Source organism: Ambystoma mexicanum, chromosome 4q (genome assembly GCF_040938575.1).
Source record: "Ambystoma mexicanum isolate Mex_15411 chromosome 4q, UKY_AmexF1_1, whole genome shotgun sequence".
Classification (NCBI taxonomy): Eukaryota; Metazoa; Chordata; class Amphibia; order Caudata; family Ambystomatidae; genus Ambystoma; species Ambystoma mexicanum.
This window is the reverse complement of record NC_090928.1, coordinates 133,199,649-133,223,031: the sequence shown is the minus strand read 5'-3', so window position 1 is coordinate 133,223,031 and position 23,383 is coordinate 133,199,649. Positions and strand designations below refer to the sequence as shown.

Genomic DNA, 23,383 nt, shown 5'->3' with positions numbered 1-23,383 from the left:
GAGCTTGGGAGACTGTGAGCTTCTGGGGGAAGGAGAGGAAAAGCAGAGTACCTCTGAGGAGGTGCAGTAGGAAGTTTGACTTTTTAGAGACCTCAGAGATGTGGGCAGAGAAGGAAAGTGTGGAGTCAAAGATGACCCTGAGGTTCTTAGCCTCGCATAGAGCTCTTGTCAATGAAACAACCCTTGATCCTCAAGAAGGTTGTTCCTCTTTCTGACGTCATGGCCTGTGGGCTCAAGATTCACAGTTGCCAAACGGATCCTCTGTAGAAATGTGGAAATCATGAACAAAAATGATGCTTTTGGCAGTAACTTCTCCTTTTGTATACCTCGTTCCATGTCAAGATGTATGCACGACAAGGCATCAGCCATTTGGTTGTCCACGCCTGATAAAAAGGTAAAAAGAAGCTCATATGAAACAAAGAAGTAAGCTCATTGGGCCTGTCGGCTATTCTGACATTCTTGCTGTTGAATAACCTTCAAATTACGGTGGTGTGTTCTGACTGTGATCTGGTATCTTGATCCCAAAAGAAGCTGATGCCACTCAATACACTCACACCTTACACCTTTAAGGTGCTCGCCTACTTTTAAACCTAGTTTATTTACCTTTGTGCAGCACCCACCGGTTCCATCTCTAGCGTAATTCATACGCTATATACATATACATCTCTATCCTATCTATGGTCCATTCAAATATGGCCGCCGTCTTTACCCACTCTTCCGCGACAGCAACGAGGAAGTAAACATGGAGAAAGGACTCACCGTCACCTTGACTACACAGTAGCCATCGACGCGTTCGCTCTGATAGACGACCCCGGTGAACTATCCCCGTCAGCACCAGGCAACCTCTACCTAAGCAACACTAAGTAAGCGATTTTGCACTCGTATAAACCGCCGTATCAATAAGATTGCCTCAACGCTCCCAATTCCAACTCTTTTTCTATTTCATTATTTGTCAACAGCGTTGCTACTGACTATCGTGCTTGTCTAACCCCAATTATTTCTGCCTACGTGGACGCTATTCCTAATTACATTTACAGGTATGTTTTCAGGCATATATTACGCGCACAAGCATTAATACTAATAATCCCCACAGAAGCCAGACTACTAACTATCACAGGAGCGTTATCCATACCTCCCATAACATAGACCACTACGATCTCCACCCGATCGCTACTACTCAACACCGCATGTCACCACCACGGTGTATATCGACTTCTACCTCCGGGTTGATTTTCCTTGATTTTCCTTAATGTCCTCACCCAGATTCAGACTTAATTTAAGTTCGCTTTACATAAAGGTCTTCCTACAGACCTCTTGCGACCCCTGTACAATCGCATATTCTCGCACTTTTATTTTCTCTTCTTAAGTATTGACACTGTCATCTGATTATTAGCACGCAGCCTACAATAATAAGACCCTAGTCACCATAAGGACGCTCCTTGCCTTCTCGCATATATTTCTCACTTCAGTTTATACTTTCTTATTATGTGTAGTGAACACGGATATATAGCTCTAACTTATAAGCAAACAAAGTTGCGTATACCATATTATATGTTTTGTAGGGAAGAAACCTCCTCCTACTCATACTTACCTCTTGAAGTAAAGAGCCCCCTAAAGCACCATTTCAGGTGTTTATCCCCTGTAACTTGGTATGATAGTTCATTTATTCGAACTCTGCAAAGCACTAATGCTAACGCACAGTTTACCCTTTGTTCTATATGTTTTTAAACCCTACAGGTGCTATGAGACAGACGTTTACCCTACCCCTGATCCAATAGGAATTAGGTTTTCTCGTACTAACCAGCTCCTCCTGATGAATGTTCTATACCTATGCTGAAAGAACAGAAACATGTCGAGACAGTTCTCTGGACTTAAAACAGAGATTTAAATTTATGTTATACCAATCCTAATAGAATTTGGTACATCACTATTTGTTTTATATGTACCAATTATATGTATATGTTTTGTAAAGTTGTTTTAGCTTGCACTAACAGCCTGTTACGTATTCCTTGTTTTATATTGGATGTGAAGTACTGTATTGTGGACCATTGAATTTAATTAGATGTTTTAACTCTCTGAATTTATTATTAAACATGATGCTGACCTTTTAATAGTGACTGGTCCCCCTTTCCTAGTTCAAGTTCTACTCTAGCACCTATACAAGCCTTGTCTTCCATTTCTATAATAGCCACTCAATACAAGCCTGTTTGATTGCCAATAGTTCTTCTCAAAAACAGTATAGTTTTGTTCAGAGGGTGACAAGATCTTTGACATGTAGGCATAAGTGTGTTCGCAACCATCCTCGAATACTTGTTTCAAGACTGCTCCTATTGCGGAATTTGAGGCATCTGTTTCTAAGATGAACGGCAGGGTCTGACCCGGCAGTCGCAAAATAGGGGCCCAAATGAAATGTTCTTTCAGTTCCTGGAAAGCCTCTGTGGCAGCATTGTTCCAGTGAAAAGACACCCCTTTTTTAAGGAGGGTGGTAAACAGAAGAATTTTCTTTAAAAAGTTAGAGATAAACGTGTGACAAAAATTAAAAAAGCCTAGAAATCTTTGAATTTCTTTCACACAACAAGGTTCCTTCCAATGGCCTGCACCTTTCTAGGATACATAGCAGCACCCGCTGCAGAGAGAATAAAGCCCAAATAATTCACGGAAGCCTGATGAAATTGGCACTTATCCAGTTTGGGATAGAGATGGTTCCGTAAAAGACACGAGAGGACTTAAACGACATGGGTTTGATGTTCTTGATGATTACTGAAAAAAATAAGGATGTCGTCCAGATAAACGACTACTGAGTGCAAAATCAGGCCTGGAAAAAGATGGCCCATAAATCGCTGGAAGATCGCAAGGGCATTAGCCAAACCAAGGGGCATCACACAGTATTCGTAGTGGCCGAATGGCGTACAAAAGGCAGTTATCCACTCATCGTCACTACGATCCGGAGCAGGTGGTACGCGCCTCTTAGGTCCAGTTTAGTTAAGATGAAAGATCCTTGTCCTGTAGAGTGTTCTTATTCAGTCCACGGTAGTCTATGCATGGGCGTAAATCCTTGTTGTCTTTCTTGGGACTAAAAAACATCAAGGCCCCCTGCAGGTGACTTAGATTTTGTAATCAATCCATTACGAAGGTTTGTCTCTAGATACTGTTTCAGGGCTTCATTCTCAGGTTCCAAAAAGGTATAAATCCTTCCAAAGGGTAATGGAGAATCGGGCAGAAGGTCGATGGTGCAATCCTCAGACCTATGAGGAGGTAATTCCTTAAATTCCTCATCGGAAATCACCTATTGATAGTGATGATACCCTGGTGGCAATAGCTGCAGCAACAAGATGGACATTCCTTCCTTGGTGTCCAGGTGAGTGTGAAATCGAATAGCCACTCAACCCAAACAATGTGAAAGACAATATTCGGATCCCAAAATAGAAATGTCAGCCATCCAGTTAATGAAGGGATTATGCTGTCTGAGCCAAGGGAGACCCAATATTATGGCATAATGAGCCACCTTTATCAGGTCGAATCTGACGGACTCCGTGTGTAAGGAAATCTGCAGTCGTAACTCTGATGTGCATTTCTTTATAGATCCTGAAGACAAAGGGGTGCCCACCCACACCTTCCACCGAAATCAGGATGGGAGTTGGTTCTCTTCCCACATGATGTTCTGAGGCCCACTGGTCATCTAGGAAATTCCTAGCAGCTTTACAATCTACGAGGGCCGGGACATATAAGACAAGTTTATCCTGAAAATATAGGTCTACTCCGAGTACTAACATCTGAGTGTTTTACGGTTTCACAGTTTGGGAACAAACACATTTTCCCCGTTCCCTTTAGCAAAAAAGGTTTGGCGTTTCCCGACTGTCTAAGCGGAGCTATGGGACATTCCCTTCCCAGATGTTTATCAGAAGAATACATACAAAGACCCAAAGTTCTTCGGCAATTTAGTTTTCTATGGTCAGGGGACACCTAGCAGTGTATCTGCATGGGTTATTGCTCGGGAAGTAGTCGGATGTTAGGGCAGACAGTGTCAGAGGGTTTAGATCATCTTTGCCGTCATTCTGCATGGCACTCTTGTAAGCGAAAATCAACCTGGAGGCCTCTGGCTATCATTTCCTTTAAATTGGGAGGTCTGGGAACCTTTGAAACCTCGTTTTTCAATACTTCAGACAAACCCAGATGAAAAAGGGTTATCAGGGCGTCATCAGGCCAATCCGTTTCCAATGCCCTTTGCTTGAAGTTAGTTACATATGTTAAAACATCTTGGGACCCTTGTCGTTTATCGGGGAGATGTTCCTAGGAAGAGATGGATAGCTCCTGACAACTAAACATGGCCTGTAGACTGTTCACAAAAGCCGGGTATGAATCTAATATTTGGTTGTGTGGAAATATGAAGGTTTGAGGGTGAATTGCACCACACAAGCTTCCAGAAACTCCTTAACCTTCTTAGTGTTTCCCTCGAATTTCCCAGAGGTAAAGGCCATGGGAGGTAATTCATCATGAGCCCCTCCAGCAGCTACTATCTGACGCAGAGGGGCGGTTTCTATTTTTAAGTGTTGCATCTCCTGGGTCAAGTCTTGCAGGGAAGCCAAGACTTGTTGCATTTGTTGCTCCATGTTATTCTTTTTTCGGGCGTCGCTTATTGTAAGGTTTGTAACAAGCATAACATTTACTTGGTTGATGGTTGTTTATTCTGTATGTCTCAGGAGTCTGGATAAGAGGATAGTGGTCAATGACTCAGAAGGTGTCCAAAGCCCTAATATATATATATATATATATATATATATATATATATATATATATATATATATATATATATATATATATATATATATATATATATATATATATATATATATATATATATATATATATATATATATATATATATATATATATATATATATATATATATATATATATGAGCAATGGGCACCGAATGGGCAAAGCCCAAGGGGGGGGAAAAAACCCTATTGAGGGAAAACCCTGCGTCCTCCATTAGTAGATGGCAGTCCTAGAAGACGATGGTATCCAGCGGGTAGAAGGACGGCTGCAGTAGATGGTATCCAGCGGTTAGAAGGACGGACTGCAGTAAATGGTATCCAGTTGGAGGTAAGCAGACTGCAGAGGAAGAAAGGGACCCAGGAGGCTAGAACAGCAAGAGGTAGTGGAGGCAAAGGAGTCAGCAGGATAGCGGGAGACAGAGTCCAGAACAGGTAAGCTGCAAGGAAGTGGAGCGGATAGGAGCCAAGAAGGAGAAAGGAGCCAGAAGCGATGGTGCGCGGCAGCAGAACAGGTAGCAAGTACAACGAACTACAGGAGCGTCAAGGCAATGGGAAGCGAAGCTATGCAACAAACCCACATTGATCCTCAGCATATGAAGCCAATCCAGTGTTCACATCCCATGACAGCACTCCGTAGTGAGCGTCCATTTTGGGAAACACTAGACCGCTACTTGCAGTTTTCAGCAAAGCACTTACAGAGAGCAATCTTGGGAAGAATAGACCAAACACGGGTGTGTCTGTATCGCCACTGCTGCCAAAGTGACCATGAAGTAGAGGAAGTCCTGACAAATGGTTACAATTAGCTAACTTCAGGATTGCCCTCTCTTGGCATTGGCAATACGTGTTTCTGTTTTGGATTAATATTGTCCTTTCTCTGTTTTGACAATATTCTTGGCTCGGATAATAGTAATTGCAACCTTTCCTTTCTTGTCCTTTATCAACTTTGTAAATATGATTCTTCTGTTTTGTTGGCTCAATATCTCATCGGGGTTCCTGGCAAAGGGGCCCTACGCGGATGATGATGATCGGATGGATGAGTCCTTGAAAGGTGTTAGCACAGCCAACTTAAGTTCTTGTTATTGCTAGTTTATGTTAGTTCTTCAATCTTCTCTCTCTTCTGCTCAGACTCTTTGTGGATGCCCTTTTGGTGGGATGGAGATTGGACAGGCATTTGGTGTTATCCTATGGGAGGTGGGATGAGAGAGGTGGAATCCAATCGGGTGAGCAGTTTGACCTCTCTAAGGGGGAGCGAGCATGTAACACACAAAGCGTTCACTGATGAAGAGGCAAAAAAGGTTGATGCACATGTGAAGTTTGGGAGCTCAGGTTGCCCTTTTACAAAAAATGCACCACTCAACGGAGGGGACAGTGAAAGCAAATGCAGAGGAGCTTTTGTTGAAGGTAGAGGCCCTCCCATCAAAATAGTATCCCTTCTGCTTATCGTGGTGGGCTAGGATGGAAACAGTCAAGATTTCGATTGACTCAGTGATGCGTTATGCCCTCTCTCGATGTTGCACACTATTGTGGCCGCTGGACTTTTTCAAAACCCTGAATATATTGATTTCCAAATTTTTCTGGCGGAAGACAAAACCCAGAATCTCACTGAAGCAGTTGACTTTACATCAGATGCAAGGGGAAGTGAAGCTCCCTCAATTCCAGAAGTATTGTTGTGCGTTCACCATGAAATGGGGACAGGAGAGGTTTTTGGAGATCCCCCCACTGGTATGCACTTTGCTGGCTTGAGTTGGAGATGGCTCTGGCGTTGCCTTATGGAGCTAGGGAGATTGTAACTTGAATGGAAGAAAGGGCGGGGCTGCTCAGTCATCAAGGGTACCAGGGCAGCAATGAGGACATGGTTCGAGGGTCAGGGTCAGGTAGGGTAAAGGCAGGGCATCCCCCACTTTGGTTTAATGAAGACATTCAAGTGGGGGAGAAATCAGTATACTGGCCGGAGCAGAATGCGGCAGGGTTGATTTACACCAACCAGATGAACAAGTTACTTTCTTACCTGGTAACGTTGTTTCGATGGGATGTTCCTCCGACGTATTCCACATCTATGACAGTAATTGTCTGCGTCCTGCATCAATGACGTTGATACACTGTCCCTCAAGGGCTTCTGTCGAGCGCCGACATCACCGGATGTTATATGTAGGACGCATGACGCCCGTAGCCTCAGTTGTAGTTTTTTCCCAGAACGTGTGGCACCAATCTTCTGCCAGTATGACTACAGAAAGCCTTGCGGAAACGTAGGCTGCAATCGCATAAGAAATTCTGTAGAGGGGCAGGCTGGGAGGGTGCAATGTGGAATACGTCGGAGGAACATCCCATCGAAAGAACGTTACCAGGTAAGAAAGTAACTTGTTCTTCGAGGGGATTGTGTCCTTTGACGTATTCCACAGCTATGACAGACTCCCAAAGCAGTATCAACGTATGGAGGTGGGAAAAAAATTTAGAATTTTAGAATGCCCAATCAAATTGCAGAATAGAGGACCGCCTTACCAAAGCCAAATCTTGCCCATGGATAGAATCCAGGGAGTAGTATTTTACAAAAGTATGGACAGAGGCCCATGTGGCAGCTTCACAAATATTACAAATGGAACACCCCTCTGCAGAGCAGTGGAGGCAGCCACACCCCTAGTAGAATGAGCCCGTAAGCCCACTGGAGGGTCCTTAGCCGCCAGACGGTAGCATTCAGAGATTGTCAAGATGATCCAATGGGACAAGGTCTGCTTAGAAACAGCTTGACCCAAACGCCTTCTAGCGTATCCTACAAATTGCTGATCGTCCACTCTGACCTGGGACATGCGTGAGATGTAGAAACTTAAAGCTCTCCTAGGATCCAACCTATGGAGCCTCTCCTCTTCCTTACCAGGATGCGGAGGAGGATAGAATGCCGGAAGAACTACCTTCTGGCTCAAATGAAATTCCGACACAACCTTTGGAAGAAAAGAAGAACGAACCCTAAGGACAACCCTGTCCTTATGGAAAACCGGGAACACTTGGTGCCTGCAACTCACTCACTCTGCGAGTGGAAGTAACCGCAACTAAAAATACAGTCTTAAAGGACAACAGTCTCAATGGACAAGAATTTAAGGGCTCAAACGGAGCTCCCATCAGGAACTTTAAAACTAAGTTCAAATCCCAACCGGGCACCTGGAAAGGTGACGGAGGAAACACATTAGTTAGCCCTTTCAGAAACTGAGAAATCAAAGGAATCTTAAATTAAGAACACTCCTCAGACGAGTGCTTAAATATGGACAGCGCCGCCAGGTAACTCTTAATGGTACCCACTTGCAGGCCCTTGTGGGCTAATGAAAGCCAAAAAGACAAAAACCACAGGAACACTGAAAAGGATCCAAATTCTGTACCCTGCACCAGTCGCAGAACTTTCTCCAACGGCAACGGTACAGGGACTTTGTTGCGGGCCTCCTGGCCGAAAGCAACACCTCCATCACGTCTTCAGGGAGGTCCCAATCCTTATACCTCAGCCTTTTAGATGCCAAACATGAAGGCTGAGAGACTCCTCTGGGTGGAGAACCTGACCCCCCTCCGGTGAGAGCAGATCATCTCGGTAGGGAAGACGGCGTAGAGGGCAGATGGACATGTTGAGAAGGTCCGGGTACCACGCTTTCCTGGCCCACGCCAGAGTAATGAGGATCATTCGGGAAATGAACCTCCGTAACACTTGCGGAATGACAGGGACTGGAGGAAACGTGTACAGGAGTGGGAAGGACCACTCCACTACGAACGCGTCCCCTAAGGGTCCTCTTGGAGGAAATTCCCGAGAGCAGAATCTTTCGCACTTCTAGTGGACACTGGTGGCGAAGAGATCCACTTGTGGGGTCCCCCAAAGGGCGAAGATCTGCAAGAGAAATTCTTGAGCCAGCTCCCACTCGTGAGAGACCGTGCTCTGCCTGCTAGAGCATCCACCGCCACGTTTTTGTCTCCGGCCAGATGAACTGCCGAGATCGAAATTTCCTGCTGGATGGCCCAGGACCAGAGCTGCATCGCCTCTCTGCACAGTGGGAGAGACCCTGCCCACCCCCTTTTTGTTGCGGTAGTGCATGGCCACTGTATTGTCCGTCAGAATCAGGACATTCTTCCCCCCACACAGACGGCAGAAAAGCTTTCACGGCTAGCCTGACGGCCCTCAGCTCCAACAGATTGATATGGAGTCTGGAATCCGACGGAGAGCAACAACCGCTGTCAGCTCGTTGGCATGAGCTCCCCATCCCATGAGGGATGCGTCCGTCACGATCGTCACCTCCGGCCAGGGTAGCCAAAATGGAGCCCCCTTCATCAGATTGCCTTTGACGGCCCACCACAGAAGATTCTGGGCAACCGAGGGCGGCACCTGAACGGGATCCGACATCCTGCCGGAGGACTGCGACCACTGCATCTTGAGAGCCCACTGCAGAGATCTCATCCGCAGCATGGCCTACTGATGAGGTCCAACCAGACCGAAACACGTGTCTGGGGATGCTGTTGGTACTCTTGTTCAGAGGAGAATTGCCTAGCATTTCGGTGCTGGACTGCCCCAGGGCAGGACAAAGACTGATATGTTTGGGATATTTCTTCTCTGTGAAAGATAGTGAGCTAAAGACTCTGGGTAAGTCTCTCGTAACCAGGACTAATGTCTGGCAGAGGGACTCCCAGGACCCCCATTGGTAATTTGAGTGTAGATACACAGCTGGGTTCTGGGGGTTGGTGTGGCCGCAAATACTACAGATATGTAGTGTACAGCTGCCTCCGTCCCTAGCTTCTATACTGTGTGACAGCGTACATCCGAACTTCATGGGGAATGACATGCTAACTGCTATCGCTCTCAAACACATTACAGCTAATTGGAAGCTCTTGCACTCTTTGTCCAAGAGAGACTCATGGAACTTGGTGGCATATATACACAGGATGGAATTGTTTCTGTTAAAAAAAGAACAGGGCAAGGAGCAAGAGAAGGAGGCATGGGTCCTTCTCAAAGACTTCTTGGGGGCAGCAAACCGAATTCTCTGAAGTGTTGCTGCCACTTGGAAGAACTTTGAGGGTTTATATACCGTGACTAAACATAACAAGTCAAACTGCTTGCATCAGAGTAAGAGGGGGATGCTGCGTCTCCCTCTCATCTAGTACTAAGGGAGATAGATTATTTACTATGTAATCGATGTGTACAGAAACTTGTATGGATTATTTTAGGGCAAGGTGTGGGTAGAGAGTCTATTTATATAGTGATAGACGTTACCTAGGTGGGCACTGTATGCTTAGTATTGGATCTATGTTTCCGCATAAGTATCTTTTCTCATGCCTTTCTTCCTTCTGTCTTTTCATCTTGAGTCTCTCTCTTTCTGTCCTCTGTCTCTTCCTTGCTTTCCCATCTGGCTTTATTTGGTCTGTCCTCAGTTTCCCCAATTCGTTTCCTTTTCCTTCTCTCTTCCCCATCTCTTTATAAGTAGAGGGTTTGACGTGATGCAAGGTTGATGAAGGTTTACGTATCTTGAGGTTCCGAGGGTCTGAGACAACAAAACAAAAAGTCCTTTCTCAATTACACCTGGGATGGTACTTTGTCACCCCTGGGAGCCCCTCGTTGGGCTTAGACCAGTCTTGGAGGTCAGCATCCCTCCGCCGGGTTGACACTGGCTTGTATTCCAAGATAGCTCTGTAGCCAATCTTCTCCATTACATTCACGATTTTTAATGTCCTTTTAACCAGTTCATAGTGAGCCTCCCTTTCTTGGGTTCACCCTTGTCTGCACTATTGTTCATTGAGGCATCAGACTCTGCCCTTTTTATACACTATTTTGGGGTGTGGTTCTTCACCCTTGGGTCCTCCACTTCCGGGCGCAGACCTCTCTCGAATCTCAGCCATCCTCTGCCGGGTTCACTATGGCTTTTCACACAATGGTAGGGTGATGGCTCTTCACCCTACGGTCTCCCTCTTCCAGGCGCAGACTCCTCTAGATGGCATCCCTCTGTCGGGTTCACGCTTGCCAATCTTCTCTCGCACCATGCGGGATCCGTTTCCCTTAGCTTTAAATTATTTGCCGGTCAAAGGCTTTCGACTGTACAGCAGATGTTGATCAACCTCTGTAGGACCACTGACATTCTTCTTGCGGCTCTTGCACAGTCTTCTGGTTCTTGTAGTTTCAAAGCAAAACAAAGGGTGGTCATCCAGAGTCTTTCACACAAGCACCCACGTGGTGCCAGAACATTCTGCAGCTGGTTCTGAAGGTTTTGTTTGCATCCTGTAGTTTCATCACTGAGTGGCCCTCTGTCGGGCTTGGATCCTGCTTCCCAAAAAATCACAATTTTAACAAAAAAAGATTTTGGGACTACTAGTCCCAGAATGCATTGTGCCGATTTTCCTCCCATTTCGTTGCTTCCTCAAATGGCACTTTGCCCTTGGGAGCTGCAGGAGTCGAAATGGGGTGTATGTAGGTGCCAGGGTCTCTCCCTTCATCCCTTAGACACCTGGGTTCGCCTGGCGAGGAGTTCAACTGTTGGTACCTCCAGGCGACCCCAGATGCCCCTGGTCTTGCCTTCTGGAGGGACAGTTTCCTGCAATCTCCTCTCTGGTAGCAGGGCCAGTGTGTGGGCAGTTTTTGTCTCCTCCTCCAGGCCTCCCAGGGTCTCTCCAGCTCTCTGGTACCTTCCAACATCCCCGACTCACTCACAATGCTGTTCCTGGCTGCTGCTTTTATACTCCCAGCTAGAGTTAATTGGAGTCAGGTGTGAATAGTTGTCCCTCCCTGCCTGACCTTGTTATCGAGACAACATGCAGACTGCCTACAGGAATCCATTGCTCATGGGTTCCTATGGGTAATCCTCATGACTCCCATCTGCCTCTTCCTCGTCCCAGTCATTGTGGATGTCAATGAGGGAATGGGATTATGGGGGTTGTAGTGTTGTGGAGAGGTAAAATTTGTATTGGATTTTAAAGGTCCGATTGAGCTCCCCTTTTTTCTCCATCTTTTCCACCCTCAGGTCAATCATCCTGTCATTAATCTGTTCAACTTAAAAACCATGAAAGACATCAGACGTCTAAAATACAGTAATACTACGAAGATGAACATAAGGAGTCATCAATTAAAACTCATTAAGGAATTATCTGAGGATATCATGGTCACACTTAAACCAGCGGACAAAGGTGGAGCTTTAGTCCTGATGGACACAAACTTTTTCAAAGATGGCTGCTTTAGACTTCTACAAGATCAACATACTTACATCGTCCTGGACAATGACCCCATCATGTCTATCAGCACCATGATTAAAGAAACAATAGACAAAGCTCACGACGAAGATTGGATTACTGAGTCCACAAGAGATTTTCTCATTAAAAGATTTCCTATTACGCCGGTTTTCTACGCACTTCCTAAGGTGCATACAAATCTCAGACAGCCGCCCTTTCGACCAATAGTAGCTGGTACCGAAAGTATTTTTCATCCACTTGCCATCTATTTAGATAAGGCTCTTCAACCATTGGTACAAAAAACCACTACCTACTTAAAAGATACTGCAAATTTCTTACGGTTACTAAGGGAAATAAGAACTGATGAAACAGATCTAATACTATTCACACTGGATGTGAATAGCTTATATATATATCAATACCCCACCAAGCAGGAATAGAGGCCCTGGAATGGTTTCTCCTCAGGCATAATACTACACTCATCAACAAGGTCTTTGCAATAGAACTGATTAAGATCATCCTGTATAACAATTACTTCAGATTTGACAGCAAATATCTTCAAATATCCGGTACATCAATGGGTTCTTCGGTAGCCCCATCCTATGCAAATATCTTCATGTTTCATTTTGAACACCATCATATTTTGAACAAAGAACCTTGGAAAAGCAAAATCAAATTCTGGAAACGTTTCATAGATGACATCTTCGGCATCTGGCAAGGGACCGCCGATGAATTAAAAGAGTTCCTCTCTTACATAAACAACTGCCATGAGAACATCACTTTTACATTAGAAATTGGAACACCTCGAGTACATTTTCTGGACGTACAAGTTGAAAGAAGAGACACAGAATTTTACACGAGAATTTAAAGAAAACCAACAGACGTCAATAGTGTCCTTCACTTTGTCTTTCAGATGGAGTGGGTGAAAGCTACCAATCTACCCTTTTCTCAATTTCTTTGGTTGAAAAAAATCACATCAGATCCTACAGAATTACTAACAGAACAAGAAATCATGAAAGACAGATTTAAGAAAAGAGGATTCCCAACGGAAATAATTGACAAAGCATTAATACGAACCAACGCTATAACCAGAGAAGATTTACTTCAGGACAAACCCAAGAAAAACACGAGACTCATTCACACCTTCGAATACTCCAGCCAAAGTTTCCAAATCAAGAGAATAATCAACAAAAACTGGGATCTGATAAAATCAGATCCAAATCTGAACAGATTATTCCCCGACCCGCCCATGTTAGCCTATAAGAGGGGCAAAAACTTTAAAGATAGTCCAATTAGGGCAGAAAGAATGAAGAAACCAACCCAAACCACATTCAGAAAACAGAAGATGGGAACACGTGCCTGCCTCAACTGCCAACACTGCTCCAACCTCATCAAGGGGGACCACATAAGACACCCTAATAGCGGTAAAAAAATAATGCTAAAGGACTTTGCCACTTGTGAAAGTAAAAATGTGATCTACGGATTAAAGTGTCCATGTGGAAAATATTACGTGGGCAAGACCACCCGCAAAGTACGTGAGAGATGGATGGAACATAAATCCAATATACGAACGGGCAACATTAAATCCCCAGTTGCCAGACACTTCAAAGAAAATGGACACAAATATATCTCAATTGAGACTGGTTGTACTAGAGGTACTTCGAACAGCCCCAAGAGGGGGAGACTTAGCCAAACGATTGGCACAAAGAGAATTATTCTGGATCCATAAATTGGATGCCATGACTCCATTAGGTTTAAACGAAGACTTTTACTTAGGTCCATTCTTGTGAAATACCCAATGTACTAACCAAATTTAGTCCAATATACATTTATGTAAGTTATTTCAAAAAAACCGAATGATACAAAGTTTCCAATGTAACAAAGGTGAACTGGTTACTCATTAGAGTGTAAGTCTCCCATCATTGAGCCAGACGTTCAATGTAGAACATTGTATGTAATGATATATGTACCCATGCATATTGTACGTATATACAAAGGTTTCTATGAAATATCAGGGTGATGTAGACTGTAAGACTCAAAACAACAGGCGAGTTGAATCAGAAAGTGTGAGCCCGAATGGACTTTTAAAAGAGTACACCTGCTTTAAGCAGTACTGTTACAAAGGACTACAAGTATGTTTTTTGTAAACTTTTGTACAGGTGACACATTTGTACCTACACAACCACATTTCCCAGAACCACTAGTATGTTTTTTTACTGTTGTCTTACATCTACCTTACTGTTATGCCATTTGAGACCTACTCAGGAACACCCATGAACACTATTACCACTCGAGAACTATTCCAACTCCGCGATTATGTTTCTAAGGGATCTTTCTATCCATAGACGTCCGTTCGCTCCGACGTCTTACCTACCTTTCAGAACTGGATCACTTCCATACATTCTTAATACATTTTTTACCTTCGTATGTTTTGTTGCACTCGCCACTAACGTACACTACTCTTCCCGATTTTTTGTTTACAATAGTGACGTCACCTGACGCCACTACGCGGTGACGTCATAGTCAAGTGCCATTACTTCAGTGTGCCGCCCGGTACTCTTACTACGAGCACGGGAATGGACACGCCATTTTTTCCTTTCTTCCCGGAGTGAGAAGGTAAGGAGATCCTCCTCTGCACTACCTTGCTTCCTTAAACTACATGATCGGGCTCGAACGCCTTTTTCTACACATTTTAAACATTAGAGTACGACCCTGACGACTGAGAAGTCACAGCATCTCGTGTTCTGACGGATCCTCCGGGTTGAGATTGTTGCAATTCTACCTTCACGGTGACTACTTTCCTTACCATAAGGGTAAGCACAAAAACCTTTTAACACTAATATTCTTTTATAAAGATACAGCACGCCTCATATCTCTCAACATGAACAATCACTGATTAATAGCCCTCCATTTATGAATGAACCACTCTCTCTCTTGTCAACTACCGACAATGACAATGATATCTCCGACTTGAATGCCTCTATTACACCGCCATTTGGCGATCAGACCCTTGAATGCCCTTTTAAAAAAAAAAAATATATAGAATATTTACTACTTGAAACTTTGAATTTGGTATATTGATTGTTGGACACACCTGATTGTCTAGGAAGGAATAGACCGAAAAACTTTATAGTTCAATAACTGAGTGAATATGTTTACTTTAATGTCATTTACCTAAGCTAGCAGTACATTGGGTTCTTTCCTGATGAGAATGCATGTGAATACAATATATTGAATTATGATTGACTGTGAATATATATCATATAGATAATTACATGTTTCGTTGAAATTTCCCTTTAGATGTGATACATTTTGTTCAATATGCCCCTGAAGAAGAGATGAACTTCTCGAAATGCGTTGGGCCAACTATGAATTATTGAAAATTAAAGAAACTGGAAATACCAACAATTTATGTGTGGAGGTTCTTCATTGAATACTAAAATAAGGTTTTTTTGTGCTTTAAACTAAATACTAAGTATTGCAAAGTATGTACACACATATTCGGTGTATCTAAGTTATATTAATAATTGGGCTCTATTTGAGCTAGTGAAAGTGTGCAGGGGACGGGAGTTCCTCTATTAGGAACTTACTCTGTTTTTGCAAGAGAAACCTGGACAAAGGGCATCAGAGTTTTTTTTTCAGAACAACCGAAACATTCAATACGTTTCCTAGCAGGAGTGTGTACTGGGAAGCTCATGATGGCTTGGGCAAAATAGGTATAAAGTGAGTTTCCTAGCAGGAGAGTGTACTGAGAAGCCTATGTTTTTCATTAAAAGTTAAAGCCACTAAACAAGTGAATGGTGATATAAAACAAACAACGATAAAACTTCAAGGGTACTTGAAAGGCTAATAAGGCAAAACTCACTCTAAAGCTGAAACTATGACAAGATATCTATGAAAGCAATCCAAGTAAGGGGTGTCGGTTGCGTGAACTGTAATAGGCAGACCGTGTGGTCCAACAACTGCACCTAGACCGAATACACCCACCTAAGGAAAAGCCACTTTGTGATTGAATAAAGGGAAACAGTGTGACCTGCGGGTGGGGGGGGGGGGGGCCTGAACTTTATAAACTGGTTAAAGTTAACCAAACTTGAAGAGTTGCAAAGTGTCCCAGGTAACTGTGTTGTTTTGAAACACTGAAGATCCTAAGGAATCATGTTGTTTGGGAACATTAATAGAGTTTAAAGGTAGGGCAGGGGAACTCCTCTTTTGTAAAGTGAACTGTTTGAACTTTGGGGAAGGTAAACCCCTTTTCCACCCGAGAGCTGGAAGAAGCTCTGAACTTTTTTTTTAAACACTTCTCATTTGATACTGACATCCCTACACATTGTATTCAATTCGGTATGAGGGCACGTATAGGTTTTAGACACAGACAGACATTTGCTTTGGACTTCCTGACACAGACTATCATTAGTTTTATTCAGGTAGGGAAATCCCACCTTAGGATAGGGCAAGAGAGGCCTTATTCTTTATTAGTTAACAGAAGTTTGTATTCAAAATCCTATTCAGTTGTCTGCGTCTCTACTTCATGATGCATGCAAGATGTGTCACAAAGGGTTTGTTGAGCTGCCCCATTGGTTGTCGAAATACCCTAGACTCCGGGGTTGTTGTAACAAATGAAAGTGACCCTAACGTGCCGATTCTTGAAATCACTCTTTATACGTTGGTTAAGATTTTGATTGTGAACATCTAGCGTGTAGAACTCTATTTATATGAAACGGCCTCTAGAATGGCCTACGCACAGGTGGTAATCATTGGAGGGGATCTTAACACATTGCTTGAGTAGTGTGGGAGAGTTGAAGGGTCACAAGGGTGTAACGACCTAGGGAACAGTGGTTCCAGCAGTTAATAGACGCGGTATCTGATGGACAGAATATTTTACTGATGTTGATATGGTTATGTTGAATGGGCATACAGAAGGTGATATGCCTGCCTCAGATACCTAGCGAATGGGAAGAAAAGGTCCATAATAGTTATAAATTAACCAAAGAAAGTAATATGGAATATGTGGAGAGATTGGCGCTGAGATTTAATGACTTTAGTGATGACACTATTTTGTCATTGTCCTTGAGGCTGCCATTTGAGGAACGTGATAAGCAGAGATTGGGTTTAGTGAATATTAACACAGGGGGAAAAATGGTTGGGGTGGACTGACCGCAACCTTAGATACTTCAGTGAGCATGTTAGGAAGCTCACTGATTATGATCTCTGTAACATGCAAGACTGTAACCCAAACGAAATAGTGGGTTGGGTGAAACAGCTAGCTCTCTCCTTTCTCCTTATTGGTAGTGCCACTGTGTCGTTCAGATGGTAAACATTAGGGTACTTACAACCCTAAAATCGTGTTAAAAAAAAAACACAGAATTTAAGGCAGCTAATAAGGAGAATCAAGACTTCAAATTTTGATTGAAATACACAATGCTGTATCAAGAAAGGAAAAAACGGTTATAATAACTGGGTCAAGGCATGCAGATTTTCTACTAGAAATAAAGAGTGGCAGAACATGTATGCCATATTAAGGAATGATAACTCAAACAAATTATGGAACATGCTCAAACAAACGAAACAGGAAAATAATGGTCTCCTGGTTAATGCTGTTAGTGAAGCGGAGTGGTGCTCTTTTATTGAACTTAAGGGGTATGGGAATGAGCCGCTTATTAGGGATGATTTCGATCTGTTATGAGATGCAGATAGTTTCGTCGATGCAATTCGTAGATTGAAACCATCCAGAGCCCCAGGCCCGGACGGATTAACAAACGTTGCCCTAAAAAATGGTCCGGCTAGATGGGTAGAACTTTTACTGTTTAATTCCATAATAGCATCCAGTGATATGCCAGGATCTCGGAAGGTAGCACATTTGGTTCCCGTTTTTAAAAATGGAGATCATGGATCTGTTGATAATTCTAGGCGGCTGTCTCTCCTGGATGTATCTGGAAAGGTTTTTGTGTCATTTATTCTTCAGGAAGTAGAGCAGTCGGTAGTACGGCAGTATGATTTTAAGCGTCTTTCAAACTTGTTTAAACCTGAATTATCCACTGTGTAAAATATGTTTTTGCTGAATTCTCTCACAGAACAGGCAAGAACCAAAGGGAAACCTCTTCTGCATGTATCATGTAACGATTTCACAGCTCCGTTAGACAGTGAATCGAGGCAGATTATGGGCAAAACTGGGGAAAATGGGAATGCCCCCAGGATTGGTTTGATTGAACAGCATGGGTGATTTTACGAAAGTACAACATGCCCTTAGGGATGTTTAACAAGGGTGCCTCTTCGCGTCCATGCTGTTCCATCTGTACCTTGTAGACTCGGAAGAGACCCAGGGTACTACCAATAACTGACCCTCTAAGGTGGGGGGGTATGCCAGTAGCTTGGTTGGCTTACACTGACGAGGTTATTATCTGTGATCATACAATGCTTGTCCTCAAGAGAAGTATAGCTGCAGTGTTTGATTACACTAGGCGTAACAAATTGAAGATTAAAATGAACAAGACTATGGTCTTTTGGTGCTGATAAAAGTAAAACGTGTAATACAATCGGACGAGGGGCTGATCGATACATTTTCAAAATATACTTATTGATATGACATTTTGATTAATAAAAAAAGTGTGACTGGATTGCTGCTACAACACGTAAGGAACAAGTTACTTACCTGTAATTGTTGTTCTCCAGCATGGGTCTGGCATGGATTCACATGCTCATGAATATTCCCCGTCGTCAGGCTGGGAATCCTCGGTAAAGAAAAAATCAGTATCTGTTTCGTTTCTGATCTGTCTTTCTTAGTAGTAACCAATCACTGATCTCTGGGTCATACTGCCCCCAGCCAATGACTGCCCTCTCCCTAAGCCCCGCCTCTGGCAGCCATCCTTAGATTTGGTAGCACGCCAAGAGGCAGTATGACCAAGTGAAGAGCCGCAGAGGGGTAGGTGGGAGGGTTCGCATGTGAATCCATGCCAGACCCATGCTGGAGAACAGTTACTGGTAAGTAACTTGTTCCTTCTCCAGCATGGGGTCTGGCATGGATGCACATGCTCATGAATAAAAGAATACCTAGCAGTATACACGTGCACAACCACGGGAGGTGGCAACAGTCTCAACATTAAGCAATACAACAACTCAACATTAAGCATCTCCTACCTCCTCACCAGGCTCACCTTAAGCGAACAGGTTGTGCAGCACTGCTTGGCCGACCCTGGACTCCTCCCTGGAGTCCCGATCGACGCAGTAGAATCTTGTGAAGGTGTGCGTCGACCTCCACATAGCAGCCCTGCAGATGTCCAGCAGGGGCACACCAGACGGGAACGCCGTGGTAGCAGCGATCGCTCTGGTCGAATGGGCTCTCGGACGGCCGGGCAGCGGTCGGTTTGCCAACCGGTGACAATGCATGATGCAGCCAGAGAGCCATCTGGAAATAGAAGTCTTCGAGAGAGCCTTCCCTTGATTCACAGACCCAAAGTTCACAAATAGCTGTGACGTCTTCCGAAAACTCTTCGTGCCGTCCACGTAGAACTTCAGCGCTCTAGCTACATCAAGCGAGTGCAAAGTCCTCTCGGCCGGCGTCGAAGGCGACGGGAAGAAAACTGGTAGCACCAAGGGCTCGTTGAGGTGGAAGTCCGACGGCACCTTGGGCATGAAGGAGGGGTGCGTCCTAAGCACTACCCTTGTGTCATGAAAAGTCAAGTATGGAGGCTTCCAAGATAGGGCCTGAATCTCTCCCACTCGTCGTGCAGAGGGGATGGCCACGAGGAACGCTGTCTTCCATGACAGGAACTTCAAAGGCGCCGAATGCATAGGCTCGAATGGGGCTCTCATGAGCCTGGTCAGCACCACATTAAGTTCCCACGCCGGGGCAGGGGCCTTCACCGGCGGGAATGATCGGAATAGTCCCTTCATAAATTCCTTTACCATGCGATGAGACCACAAGAACGCCCGTCTCGTAGTCCTGGTATATCGGGAGATGGCAGACAGATGTATTTTTATGGAGGCGTGAGGCAGTCCAGCTTTGGCCAGCGACAGTAAGTAGGGCAGCACTTGAGGGGCCATAATCCGCAGAGGGTTAATCTTCTGTGCACGGCACCAGACAGAGAACCTCTTCCATTTATGACCGTAACACTTGAGAGTTGAGGACGCCCTGGCCTTTGCAAGAACCTCTCTGCAATCAGCTGGGATGTCGTACCCTCCAAACTCTAGTGCTGCAGGAGCCAGGCCTGCAAGTTCAGCGACTGTGGGTCGTGGTGTAGAATGGCACCCCCTTCTCTGGAGAGAAGATCCACGTCCGCCGGCAGCCTGACTGGCGGGGACGTTGACAAGTCCAGAAGGTCCGGGAACAAGACCTGCCTTGGTTACACCGGTGCGACGAGGATCATCCTGCACCTGAACTTCTTGAGCTGGCTGATGAGGCGGAGCAGCAACGTTAATGGAGGGAATGCGTATAGAAACAGGCCGTCCCAAGGGAACGAGAAAGCATCGCCCATGCTCCTCGGCTGTGGGAACCTGCTGGCGAACCTCTGGCACTTGGAGTTCGTCGCTGTCACGAACAGGTCGATCTGGGGTTTGCCCCATCGTTGGAAGAGTGGATCCACTTGATCCTGGCGCAGTTCCCACTCGTGGCACGAGCGCAGCTCCCTGCTGAGTGAGTCGGCGATGGTGTTTTTTATTCCTGCCAGGTAGAAGGCAACCAGAAACATCCCCTGGGTGACGGCCCAGTGCCACAGATCCTGGGCCTCCTTGGATAGGGCTGGGGATCTGGTGCCCCCCTGCTTCCGTATGTAGAACATCGTGGTGGTGTTGTCGGTGAAGATCCTCACCACTTTGTCCTTGAGGGACGAGAGGAACGACTTGAGCGCCCAGAACACTGCACGGAGCTCCAAGATGTTGATGTGAAGAGACCTCTCCTCCGGGAGCAAAGGCCTCTTGCGAGGAGATCTCTGGTGTGGGCCCCCCAACCCTCCAGAGAGGCGTCTGTAGTCACTGTCTCCTGAAACGCCGGAGTTTGAAAGTCCGTGCCCGTCGTGAGGTGAGCACAGGTGCCCCACCATGGGATTGTCCGACGGAACTCCTCATCGAGGCGGATCCTGTCCTCGAAGCAGCCCCCCGCCTGAAACCAGCGGGCGTCGAGGAACTCCTGTAGCGGACGCATCCGAAGTCTGCAAAGGGGTAGATGCATGAGGACATCATCCCGAGAAGGGACTTGATGGACCTCACCCTGGCCACGTCCGTGGCTAACAGTCGCCGTACCTTGCCCAGGATGGTTTTGGTCCTCTCCTCTGAAGGGGAGGCCAATTGCTCCACTGTATCGAGCTTCGCCACCAAAAACAGTGCTACTTGCGACGGAACCAGGTGGGATTTGCGGTAGTTGATGGAGAACCCCAGCTCCGTGAGCAACCGGACGGTCCTCGACGTATGATCGACGGCGAGTTCCCTTGCCCTTGCCCGGATTAGCCAGTCGTCCAGGAAGGGGTAGACGTGGATCCCCTGCAGGCGCAGCCACGCCGCCACTGGTGCCAGGCACTTGGTGAAAACCCTGGGCGCCGACTTTAATCCGAACGGTAGGGCTCTGAATTGGTAGTGGCGTCCTTGAACCACGAACCTGAGGAACTTGCTGTGCCTTTTTAGAATGGGGATGTGGAAGTAAGCATCCTCCATGTCCACCGATGATAGGAAGTCGCCTTCCTCCAGCTGTCCCAGTACGTGCTGGAGGGTGACCATCCTGAATTTCTGCACCTTGATGTATTTGTTTAACCGACGCAGGTCTAGGATGGGGCGCCAACCGCCTGGCTTCTTTCTGAAAAGGAAGTACCTTGAGTATACTCCGGAGCCCCGGAGCCTCCTGGGGACAAGCTCGATGGCACCTTTCTTGAGCATCGCCTTTACCTCCAACAGCAGTTGAGGGACGTGATTCTCCTTCCTGGCCACGGGAGGAATGCGAGGGCACTTCTTTTGGAATTCCAGCGAGTGCCCATTGGCCAGGGTGTCCAACACCCAACGATCGGTGGAGATGGACTCCCACACCCTGACGAACTTCGTCAGTCGGCCTCCCACTGGGGTGCTTCGGTGGGGGCCCGACCACCCGGCCCGGTCAGTCTTGCCTGGAAGCGGCCTTGCTGCCTTGGCCTCCTTGGCGACGACGGCGGGAACCCCCTTGCTTGCCGCGACCTCTGTAGGCCTCCTGGGAAGAGGAGCGGGCCGCCTGGCGGTAGGTGGAGGAGCCACTGCTGGATCCTTTGGAGGCACTCTGTCTGCCTCCAGAGCTCCGAAAGGGCCGTCGCTGCTGAAGCACCCCAAGGGCCCGGGCCGTCTCCGAGTCGGTCTTGATGGCCTGTAGAGACTCATCCACTGCCTTACCAAAGAGGTTGTTGCCGTCAAAAGGAATGTCCAACACTCTGGTCTGGACGTCCTGGTGAAAGTCTGTCGCCTTGAGCCATCCTCGTCGTCGGAGGCAAACTCCGTTGCCCAGTTGTCGAAATCCGGTATCGGCAATGTCCGTTGCCACCGTAATGGCGTGATCTGACGCCACCTCGCCCTCCTGCAGAATTTCTAGGGCCTCCGCCCTTTTGTCATCAGGCAGGAAATCTAGCAGGGGAGCTATCTTGAACCAGAGCTCCCTGACGTAGCGGGCCATGGTCGCTAAGGCATTGGCCGCCTTAATCGTCGTCGCCGCCGACGAGATGACTCGTCGTCCCATAGAGTCCATCTTCTTACCCTCGCTGTCCGGCGGGGAAGTGGAAGTTGAGGCCGCCGTGCCCGCTGCCGCCTTCTTAGCCGCTGATGAGATGACCGAGCCCGGCGTGGGCTGGGCCCTGAGGCACAAGGGGGCGGCATCGGGGACTCGGTACTTCTTCTCGTACCTGTCCCTCTTGGCAGGTGTCGTGGCAGGGTTCTTGAGGACAGCAAGCCCCTCGTCCCAGATGTCATCGAGTAAAGGCACCGCGAAGACCGTTTTCCTTTTAGCCTCTCGCCGTTGATACAGAAACCCCGAAAGTGTAATGAGCTCCATATTGTAAAATGAAAGAAAACTTTTTCTGCAACAGCCACGAGAGCTAGAAAACATTGCTTTGGGAGGTCACAAAGTAGGTACTATTCCTCGCCAGTAGGCATGAGGAAAGATGTCAATGTACACAGGATTAATTTAGAGGCGGCCTTGTCACTTAGAAAATACACGGTTGTGCAGTGCAGCTAGATGCCCAACTTAAATTACTGGCTTTGAGAAACAGTATATGATGTTAACACAGGGAGTAGAATTTTCTCATTTAAGGTGCAAACAAGAAAGCTGCAAACTACTAGCTAGCCATAAAAAAGTGAGTCACCACCTCAATTCTATACAATACACACAGCACACCGTTTCTTACTTGCCAAAAGTCAAATATCACAAGCCAATGGCTAGTGGCGAGTACACATTTTACACCCATAACTGTGGTAAAAGGGAGCGG

At 45.9% G+C, this 23,383-nt stretch overlaps 1 protein-coding gene across 2 annotated transcripts in view; it reads right to left on the bottom strand.

Annotated features, from left to right (window-relative positions):
- Positions 1–23,383, bottom strand: part of MAP3K5 (mitogen-activated protein kinase kinase kinase 5) — a 1,851,596-nt gene that overhangs the window by 76,390 nt on the left and 1,751,823 nt on the right. The window lies entirely within an intron of this gene.